The sequence below is a fragment of the Sinocyclocheilus rhinocerous genome, unplaced genomic scaffold, assembly GCF_001515625.1.
Source record: "Sinocyclocheilus rhinocerous isolate Xijiao unplaced genomic scaffold, SAMN03320098_v1.1 scaffold1919, whole genome shotgun sequence".
NCBI classification, from domain to species: Eukaryota; Metazoa; Chordata; class Actinopteri; order Cypriniformes; family Cyprinidae; genus Sinocyclocheilus; species Sinocyclocheilus rhinocerous.
Window position 1 is genome coordinate 230070 of NW_015646355.1, and position 9940 is coordinate 240009.

Here is a 9940-nt window from a genome sequence, read left to right on the forward strand (position 1 = left end):
TTTAGTTAGCTAGCTGGTTAGTTATTGATAGTTGAAGTTTGAAATAAATTTACAATTGAAAAAGTTAGGGTTAGGGTTAGGTTGAGTTTAGGGTTAGGGTTTTGAACAAATCAAAACTTTTCGTATTGATTTGTTCATCATTCAAAATGTGCTGTCCTGCTGTAATATTTGCATACTGAATTCTGATTGGTTTTCTTTCTTGCATCTGTTCAACTATATACTGTTTAGGTGCCGTTAAAACAGATTACAGATTACATTCAGATTACATTCTGATTCTTATTTTTACACAGAATCAAAGACTAAAACCTGAATTTACCACAAACTCAATGGCACTTTACTGCTGCTGCACAAACACTAATACATCCTTCAGGAAGGAAACATTTAGTTGTGCAACTCCATTGCAACATTGCATTTTAAAGGGAAATGTGGCTTGGGATAAACAACGAGCATCATTAATTTCCATCTGAACTCGCCCTTCAATTCACAAATCGCAGATTTTCATGATCTCATCTTGGAATCAATATCAGTGCCTGGTGGACTCTCAGTCCTCGTACCACAGTTTAATTCCTAGTTAGTTAGTTGTGTTCACCATTCCACATTCACTGAAGCTTTGGTTTTGTTGCTCTGCTTTGGCTGAAGGTTTTCGAACAGAATTAGAGCTGCAGAATAATGCCAGAGCGAGGCTTGGAAAAAATGCACGCTCCAGGCACAGATCCACAGATCATATGTGGAACAATCATTATCACAATCCATACGGCTTGAGGTATCGATAGCATTCATGCTTACAAGAGCTGGTGAACAATGCATTTCAATCTAACTTTAAAAACAGTGCAGATGAAGGCTTTCTGTTGAACTCGTCTGACTGCAGAAATTCCAGCATTCTTCAGTTTTACCACAGACTTGGGAAAGAGTGGCAGTGATCTTACAGCAGCCGACCAAAGTATTTCCACACTCGCACACAACGGCACTGAAACGCTGACGCTTTCACAAAGAGCAGAATAAACGTTTGTTTAGTGAAAGCGGTTGGGTGAAATGAGCGTTTCCCAAGAGTGCATAAAGCAGGCGATCAGATTGCGTGTCAAATCGTCAAATGCAGCGTGTTAAATCTATAAGCGGCTGTTTCTTCAACACTGAGAACTTCTTGTCTTCTTGAGCTTTTAGAAAACAATTTGACAACTAACATGTTCAAAACACAAATGCACATCATCAAAGGAGTTCTGTCATTCGGTCAACCAACAAACGATCATTTCTATCTCAGATTGTGCATTCTGATTTAAAACATTTTGTAGAACTGACATTTTAATCATTAAAATCTTTTATCTTTCACTGCAAAAGTAGATTGTTGCAATAATTCACAGCTTACTTTTATTTTTTTATTTTTTTAAATCCAAGTTGATTAAACTTAAATTTTAAGACAACATAAACACGTAGTTTTAAGTTGAAACAACACATTATAAGTTTGAATTTTAAGTTTGTGTAACTATTGCATCCGCATTTTTTTACAGTGAGTGCATGTATTGAATCATATTTTCACGCTTTGTGCATGATTTGGTAAATTGATTGGAAATAATGCACAAAAAAGTCATATTTATCTTAATTTTTCTTTGTTTTTACATCATGCATCTTATATTTCATCACAAGCTCTTCATTGCCATCTTCTCTGTAGACAAGTACACTAACATTTAACAATTTTATTAGTTTTTTTTCTTTATTATTTTGCTGTTTTTATGGAAATGACGCCACAGAGGGATAGTTGAAATGTAGTGAATATTGTTTGTAAATATTGATATAAATTATTGGAAATGAGGGACAGAAAACAGAGGGACAGTTGAAATGTAGTGAATATTGTTTGTAAATATTGATATAAATTATTTAATGCAATAATTATTTAATAAAATAATTTGTATATTTCAGTCTAGTTTTCTATTTTTTTCTATTTTTTTTTTTTAAGTTTATTGGAGTACATTTTAAAAGAAAATACTGTTTCTTGCCATTTTTTAACTATTTGTGAATTTTACTAGCAATTTTTAAGTGCAAACTGTTTCTACACCAATTTTGCTTCAGTGTATGTTTATTAGATTGTCATAGTTTTTTAAAATGTTTGAATTTATATTTTTATAGTTGATGTTCATATTATATATATATATATAGACTTAAAGTCTGAGTCTGCAATAAAATCTAAAATTTATAGCAAATCTAAAGATGAAGGCATGATAAAAAAGTTTCCAAAAAGTTTTGATGAGACCTTCATATAACAAAGAGTTAAAATGTTAGTTTGAATAAAAATCAACCCCTGTGACATACTGGAAAAGTGCCTGAAGTTGAAGAAACACCCAATTATAAGTTGTGCAATGTGCTAAAAGTTTCAGCGTCACACATGTTGTAGAAACATGAGTTTGGCCTGTTCAAGATGTGAAGGAATTCGCCTTTTAGTCCATACATTTGAAACCACTGAATATCGTTATAATGTTATAATCAGCTGGTGCTTCCAGAGACCTTCATGACGATAATGTAGCTCTGTTAGAAGACATTTGTGTAACGCTCGTCACACAGTGATTCGGTCTCTGTCTCTCCATAAGATAAATAACTCTCGCTGACATTGACTGGCAGCCGTGGGATCAAATTAAACTGGATTCCTCAGCACTGTCGTCATGAGTTGTGTGGTATAGCATGAACTAAACATGCCTTTGTGGCCAATATTTATCATTAGTTACTTGTTACCCTCAAGTCATTTCAAACCTGTATGCTGTTATTTTTCTGTGGAACGCTAAAAAATAATTATTCGTGAATCTTTCGGTAACACTTTTCCATTTGTTAACATTAGATAGCTGCATTGGGTAAGATGAACTACACTGTAATGGATTTTTGTAATTTGAACAGTATTTTACTGTAATATGTACAGTATAATACTGTTATATTTGCAAACAGTATTATACTGTAAATAGCAAAGGATTATGGGAAAATATATGCACACTACTGTAATTCTTCACTACTGTAAATCGATTTACAGTAGTGACAATGCCCGCGAAAAACTGACCAATGGCAAGGGAGATTACTCTTAAAGTTTTTTTTCCATTTGGTGGGAGTGGCGGACAGCGGAGGAAAGACTCAACAAAAAGGTTAGTATACTTCATAATGATACTGTAAATACTTTTACAGTAACTTACTGGAATCCAGCTGCCAGTAAATTACTGTAAAATTTACAGCAACCCTTTTACAGTGTAACAATGAAAAATACTTCTAAATCATTTATTAATCAATGTTAATTTCATCATTTAGGCAAGTAATACATTATTAAAATCAAAAGTTGTATCTGTTAATATTATTTTTAGCTGCACTATGTAACTTTTGGTTAAAAAAATAAAACTGCAACCCTCTTGTAGAAGAACGTTGTTTTGTTTGCGCTTCCGATCTGTGTGCAATTTCCCGCGAAATCCATCCCGACCACTCTAAGATAGGCCTATAAATCATTATTACAGGTTTATCAAAGCGCATCTGGGTTAAGTAAATACAACATATGCAATACATGCAAATGCAAATAAATAAATACAAATAATAACTTACGTCCAGGGACGTAACAGCACGATTTGACTCTTTCATGAATTCATGAAATGACTGGATTTCGCTCGTGAAATTTTGTCGAACAACAGTCCTTGCACACTGAGTCCGAAATTTTCATATGCGTTTTTTCGTATTCGTCATCCTTTCCCTCAAAATACTTGCTACGGATGCTAAAACGCAGAAAATCGAACCTGATCCGAATTTTTTTATGACAGACTAAACTTTCGGAGGCAGTGTGTAAACATGATTGACACAACGTGAGGTCGTATTTATTTTTTAACGTGCGAAAAAATTTCAGACGAGAATTTCGGACTCTTGTGAGCTTAACCACGCTTTAACTAACGTTAGAATAGAATAACAAATACTTTAAAGGGATACTTCACCCAAAAATGAAAATTCTGTCATTAATTACTAATTACCCTCATGTCGTTCTAAACCCGAAAGACCTTCGTTCATCTTCAGAACACAAATTAAGATATTTTTGATTAAATCCGAGAGCTTTCAGACCCTCTGTCGACAGCAAGGGAACTACCACGATCAAGGCTCAGAAACGTAGCAGGAGATCGTTAAAATAATCCATGTGACATCAGTGGTTCAACCGTAATTTTACGAAGCTACGAGAATACTTTTTGTGCACAAAGAAAACAATAATAACGACTTTATTCAACAATTCGTCTCCTCCGTGTCACCCTATAGCGCCATTTTGGAGAGTATCACATACGTAAACAACGTATGTACGCGAATACGTTGTTTACGTTCAGATCAAGGCATGAACAACATAAACAGCGTATCCATGTACGGTGCTGCTGTTTACGTATGTGATAAAGTCGTTATTTTTCTGTTGAGGGTCAGAGAGCTCTTGGAATGCATAAAAAAAATATTACTAATAATTTAATAATAATAAATAATCGTTTGTGTTCCGAAGATGAACGAAGGTCTTACGGGTTTGGAACGACATGAGGCGGAGTAATTAATGACAGAATTTGCATTTTTGGGTGAACTATCCCTTTAACAAATGTATCCTATTGTATAGTTAATGTTAACTATGGTACCTTATTGTAAAGTGTTACCAATCTTTCCAATGTTTTCGGAATTGTTATATTGTTTTATAGATTTGCATTTGCGTTTGTAATTTGTTATTTTGTTTTCAGAATTGTGATTTGTTTAGCACTTCTCGGCCACCCCACCGTACTTTCCATACAACATCAGTTCACAGTGATGTTGTTGAGCTGAAAAGGTTCTTCTTTAGTGTTCCACAGAAATACAACAACGTTTTAGTGAATTAGTCAGCGTTTGAATTAGCTTCACTCCGCCCCGCCCACAATGCATACGCCCCGCCCCCGCTCTCTGATTGGCTGGTTGGGCTGTCCGTCATGAGCGGGATCTGCTGTTCTCAGAAAGGGAAGAGGGAATGACGGCGGATATAGAGAGATGGAAAGAGGGCAGAAACTGAGGCGAAAGACAACAGCGAAGCACAACAGCTCTCTGACAGTCTGAGACTTAACTCAATCAACCCGTTTGCTTCTGTTAACGCACTCTCATCTGACAGTGAGACTTTCATCATGTTGCAGGTAAGAAGAGACACTCTGCATTCCTTCAGGTGCTTATCAAAGACACTTTTCAGCGCTATATCGAGTACAGACACAGGCGTAGGCAGCTTTGGGGATCTTTTTTAGTCATGCAGATTTAACAGTTTCTGACGTCTGTGAAAGTAATAAGTCAGTAGGAGTCATTGACTCCATTAGTCAGTCTCTTTACTTCCACGATTGTTGCCAGAAGGTGGAAAGGAAACTTGCAGCGCCTCAGATGTTTGAAAGTTTATCTCGGGACATTTCTATTTTTTTTCTAATAACTACCAATAGATGTCACTGTTAAGATGTCATATTTCATTCCACAGCATGTGCATTGCGTTTTATAAATGCATTTTACAATTCATTGATTTAATTAACCATGCAATACACAAATGCATGCTGTGAAAAGATGCAATTAACAAGTACATTATATCCCAAAATTATTTTGGACCAAACGTCATAAAATTAGCTAATAAAATTATATTTTGCAAGCATTCTGAATGAACATTCCATTATAAAATTTTACAAACAATATATGAACATTACTTTGTAATGTTCTGAAATAGTAACAAAAAACGTTGCATTAAAGATACATAAACTTCAGTGCTATGTTGGAAATGATAAAACAATAGAAATGCATTGGTTGTCACACTTATGCATTACGTTTGAACAACTTCTACATGAATGGCACCTTAATGCTGAACATTGATTTATTTAATAATGCAATATACAAATGCATGCTTTAAAAATGTGCAATTCACAAATATATCCCAAAATTTGTTTAAACCAAATACAATTCAATTAAATGCAAAAAGTATCCAGTGAAAAGCTATTTTAAAGGAAAATGGAATAAGCAGACTTTTCAAATAAAACATTTCACAGTAAAACAGTTATGTTGGAAGTGATAAAACAATAGAAATGCAACGGTTGGCAAACATATGCATAAAGTTTGAACTAAAGATTTTGCACATTTTTTTTGCTGAATATTGCTGAACATTGATTTAAATAGCAATACAATATACAAATGCATGCTGTAATGCATGCAATTCATTAAAAATATGCAAAGCATTACATGCAAATAAATAAATAAAAAAAGTAGTTTATGTTGGAAATAAAAAATGCAATTCACAAATATATCCCAACATTTATTTAGACCAAATGTCATGTAATTAAATGCAAAAATGAAAAGAGCAACAGTTTGTTATGTTGGAAATGATTCAAACAGTAGTGAACATGCCTGCGTAATGTGATAATAATGTGTGAACTTCATACATCCACTAAAAATCACCAAAATACTAGTTGATTATTTCAGTTGTCACTTGTTTTAATACATTTTGGAGCACAGAACTTATGGGTACAAACTCTACCAAAGTTCTGCTGCTGGATGAAGAACAAGAGCTTTCATGAATGCGAGTGAACTATTGAAATATCTCGGTGGTGAGATCAAGAGCTGAACTGAGCTGAACCTTCTGTTATTATTCCTCAGCAGAGAAGGTCTGGTTTTCTCAGGGCAGGGCAGGAATCTGTCAGTAATCACTGCAGGGATGAGGGATTGAATGGGAATATCAGGGTCCTCGAAGCACGTCATTTGAAAGCTCTGGATGTTTGGCTCTTGTTCACAACATTATCCAGCCAGCATTGATCTGTGATGCAGATGGCACAGCGTCTGGCACCATGTGTGCTTTCATGGATCACAGTGCCAGTTTGGGTCGTGGTAATACAGTTTAAGGGGCTTTTTTGGACGATGGAAAAGAGCCGGCACAAGACTGATCAATGAGATCAAGCCACGTGAGAGACATGACTTATTACTTACTAAAAATGTAATGCTTAACATCCAAATATGACAAAAAGAATCTCTAAATCAGTATTGTGCCTTGTTTTAGTAGATGCTTTTACTGAAAAATATTACATGATACTTTTACTCAAGAAGCAAAACTGTAAAAAAGACTTGTTTTCAAAGACTGTTAATAATTTGTCATGTTAATAATTTTGCATATTGATAGATTTTGCAGTTCAAGGTAATATTAATTAATTAATATACATTTTTATATCATTACTACATAGTTTTCTATTGTGTCAAGCATGCATTTATTTTATTTGATATGAATATCATTAGCAAATAGTTTTTTATTGTTTTAAGCATTTAACAATTTTTATTTTATTTTTATATAATTAGCAAATTGTTTTTAAAATGTTAAGTATATATTATTTTATATTATTATTTTTATTTTATTTTTATATCATTAGCACATTTTATTGTTAAGCATATTTTTTTGTATCTTTAACATTTTTTATTGTATAAACTGTCAAGCAAACATTCTTTTATTTTTATATCATTAGCAAATTGTTTTTAATGTGATGAAGATATATTTTTATTTTATTGAATTGAATTTAATTTTTATAGCATTAGCAAATTTTTAAAATGTATTAAGCAAACATTTTTATTTTTATATCATTAGCAAATCGTTTTGTATTATTTTAAGCATGCATTTTTATTTTATTTTGTTGTTTTTATATCATTAGCAAATATAATGTTTTAAGCATACATGTTTTATTTTTATATTTTATTTTTTATATCTAGCAAATAGTTTTTTATTGTTGCATTTTTATTTAATTTTTATTTCATTAGCAAATAGTTTTTAATGTGTGAAGCATACGTTTTTAATTTATTTTATATTATTATATTTATATTATTAACATTTTTAGTGGTAGCATAATTTATTTATCTTTAACCAATAGTTTTATTGTGCTTTTATATACTCAGCAAATTGTTTATTTTTAGTATTTTAAGCATACATATTTGTTTTGTTTAATTTTAATTCAATTTTATGTGCCTAGACTTTATATTATTTTGCATTCATGAAAGGTTTTGGATTGCCTCAAGGCCACACATGCAAATAAAGACGAGATAAATGCAGTGTTTATTCATATGTGTCTGTCAACAAACGATGTATCCAGTGTAATGCAGTGTTGTAGGATGGAGTGTTTTCAGTGGTGCTCAGACTCAGAGCTGGCGTCTGCCTGCAGGTTTGCGGTGTTTAACTGCAGGTCAGTGTGCCGTTGTGTGAGAGTGTCGTCTGTGTGTGTGATAGTCATTCGGTACCGAGGCCACGTCTGACACGAGCTGCTCTGAAGCCTTGGACAGCTGCAAGGAAAAACTGACCCGCTCGGTCAAAATTCATTTTCCATGAGAGCAGAGAGATGCTGCAAGCCTGTGAAACCACCCAGACGAGGAAATCAGGAAATGCATTCTATTTATGATGCATATTTAATAACTGTCACCGATGGGAGTGGGACCAATCTCATTCATAGATCAGATTTTCACTCCCAAGATCAAATGAAAGAAATAAGTAAATATATTTTGCATGAAGAAAATTAATATTTTGAGAACCTGTAAGATGCATTTTGCATTGCAACATTATTTTCATGACATTTACCCCAGATTCTTGTATTGTATTGCAGCATTTTTGCACGAGGCGTTAAAAGTCATGACATGAATGAGAATTTAAAGAGAAACACCACACACACACAAAAAACAAACAAACAAAAAATGTAAACGTGAAATATCTGCATTACAGTGATGAAATTTTTACTGAAAATACCTGAATGCAAAAATGTAATAAAAAAAAAAAACAATACAAAATGCAAAAACTACAAATTATAAATTATATATAATAGTTTTAAAACAAAATATATACAGCTACAATTGTATAATAATGAACAAAATTAAAATAATAATAATATTTTAATATTAAAAACAAACTATATATATATATATATATATATATTAGTGCTTTCAAACGATTAATCGCGATTAATCGCATCCAAAATAAAAGTTTTTGTTTACATAATATATTTATGTGTACTGAGAGTCTTTTACCGTTAAATTCACGGTCATTTTTTACAGTGTATATATATACATATAACATTTCATATTAGTAATGAATATATTTTATATTATAAATATATCCATTTATTTAAATAAAAATATACATTCTTGTAATATAATAGTTATAAAATTATATTAATTATTAACATTCATTAATATTTATAATTTAGTATTAATATTTATTTCTTTACTTATATTTGCAATATCCTTTGAATACATCTTTGGATCTTGACTGCAATCACAGAGAGGAAAACCCCATGCGAAAGTCATCAAAGGCCGTGTGTCCAAACAAACTATGATATTTTGATACAAATCCATCTGTCACTTGGTATTAAGGCTATAAAACAATATTTGGCCCCGTGTTTGCTCCTGCTAATGTTAAAACACACTGTGTTGTTTATGCATGCAACATTAGTTCTCTCTTCAGCCTGTCATGAGAATGATTTTCATATTGTCGGGTTGTCAGTTCATGGTAACATTAATTAATTTTAACATGTGGGTCGTGAAGCAAAACCAATGGAGCGGACAGCAGAGGAGACCCATGCTCTCTGTAATTACACACGGGTCTCCAGCTCGATCTGCTTTCATTGCGCTGAGTGTCGGAGTGCGCTCTCTTCTCTCAGTCTTTCGCACATGTATCGATTACAGATGAAGTCATCGTATAAATATTTGTTCCGCCGCGAAAGTCACTCCCGAGCTGTTTGGGGTGTTATTCCCTAGTGAGGGCACTCGGATGAAGGGCGCATTGTGAGCAGCAGACAGACAGTGACCCGCTGCGCTTCTCTCGTTTCTCTGGGTGGAGTCGCTTTTCCTGGAATTATCCGCCAGCTTTTCCTGTTGCGCTAACTTTACTTACAGTCTCTCTCACTCTGTGTGTGTGTGTGTGTGTGTGTGTGTGTGTGTGTGTTTATTAGTCATG

General features: G+C 33.3%; 1 protein-coding gene across 1 annotated transcript in view; it reads left to right on the forward strand.

The window, feature by feature from the left end:
• Positions 1-6554: 6554 nt before the first annotated feature.
• The window catches only part of mid1 (midline 1), a 40648-nt gene continuing 37262 nt past the window's right edge, over positions 6555-9940 (forward strand). Inside the window, exon 1 of the mRNA XM_016511636.1 lies at positions 6555-6566. The gene's annotated coding sequence lies outside the window, so the exon portion shown is untranslated. The remainder of the gene's footprint in view (positions 6567-9940) is intronic.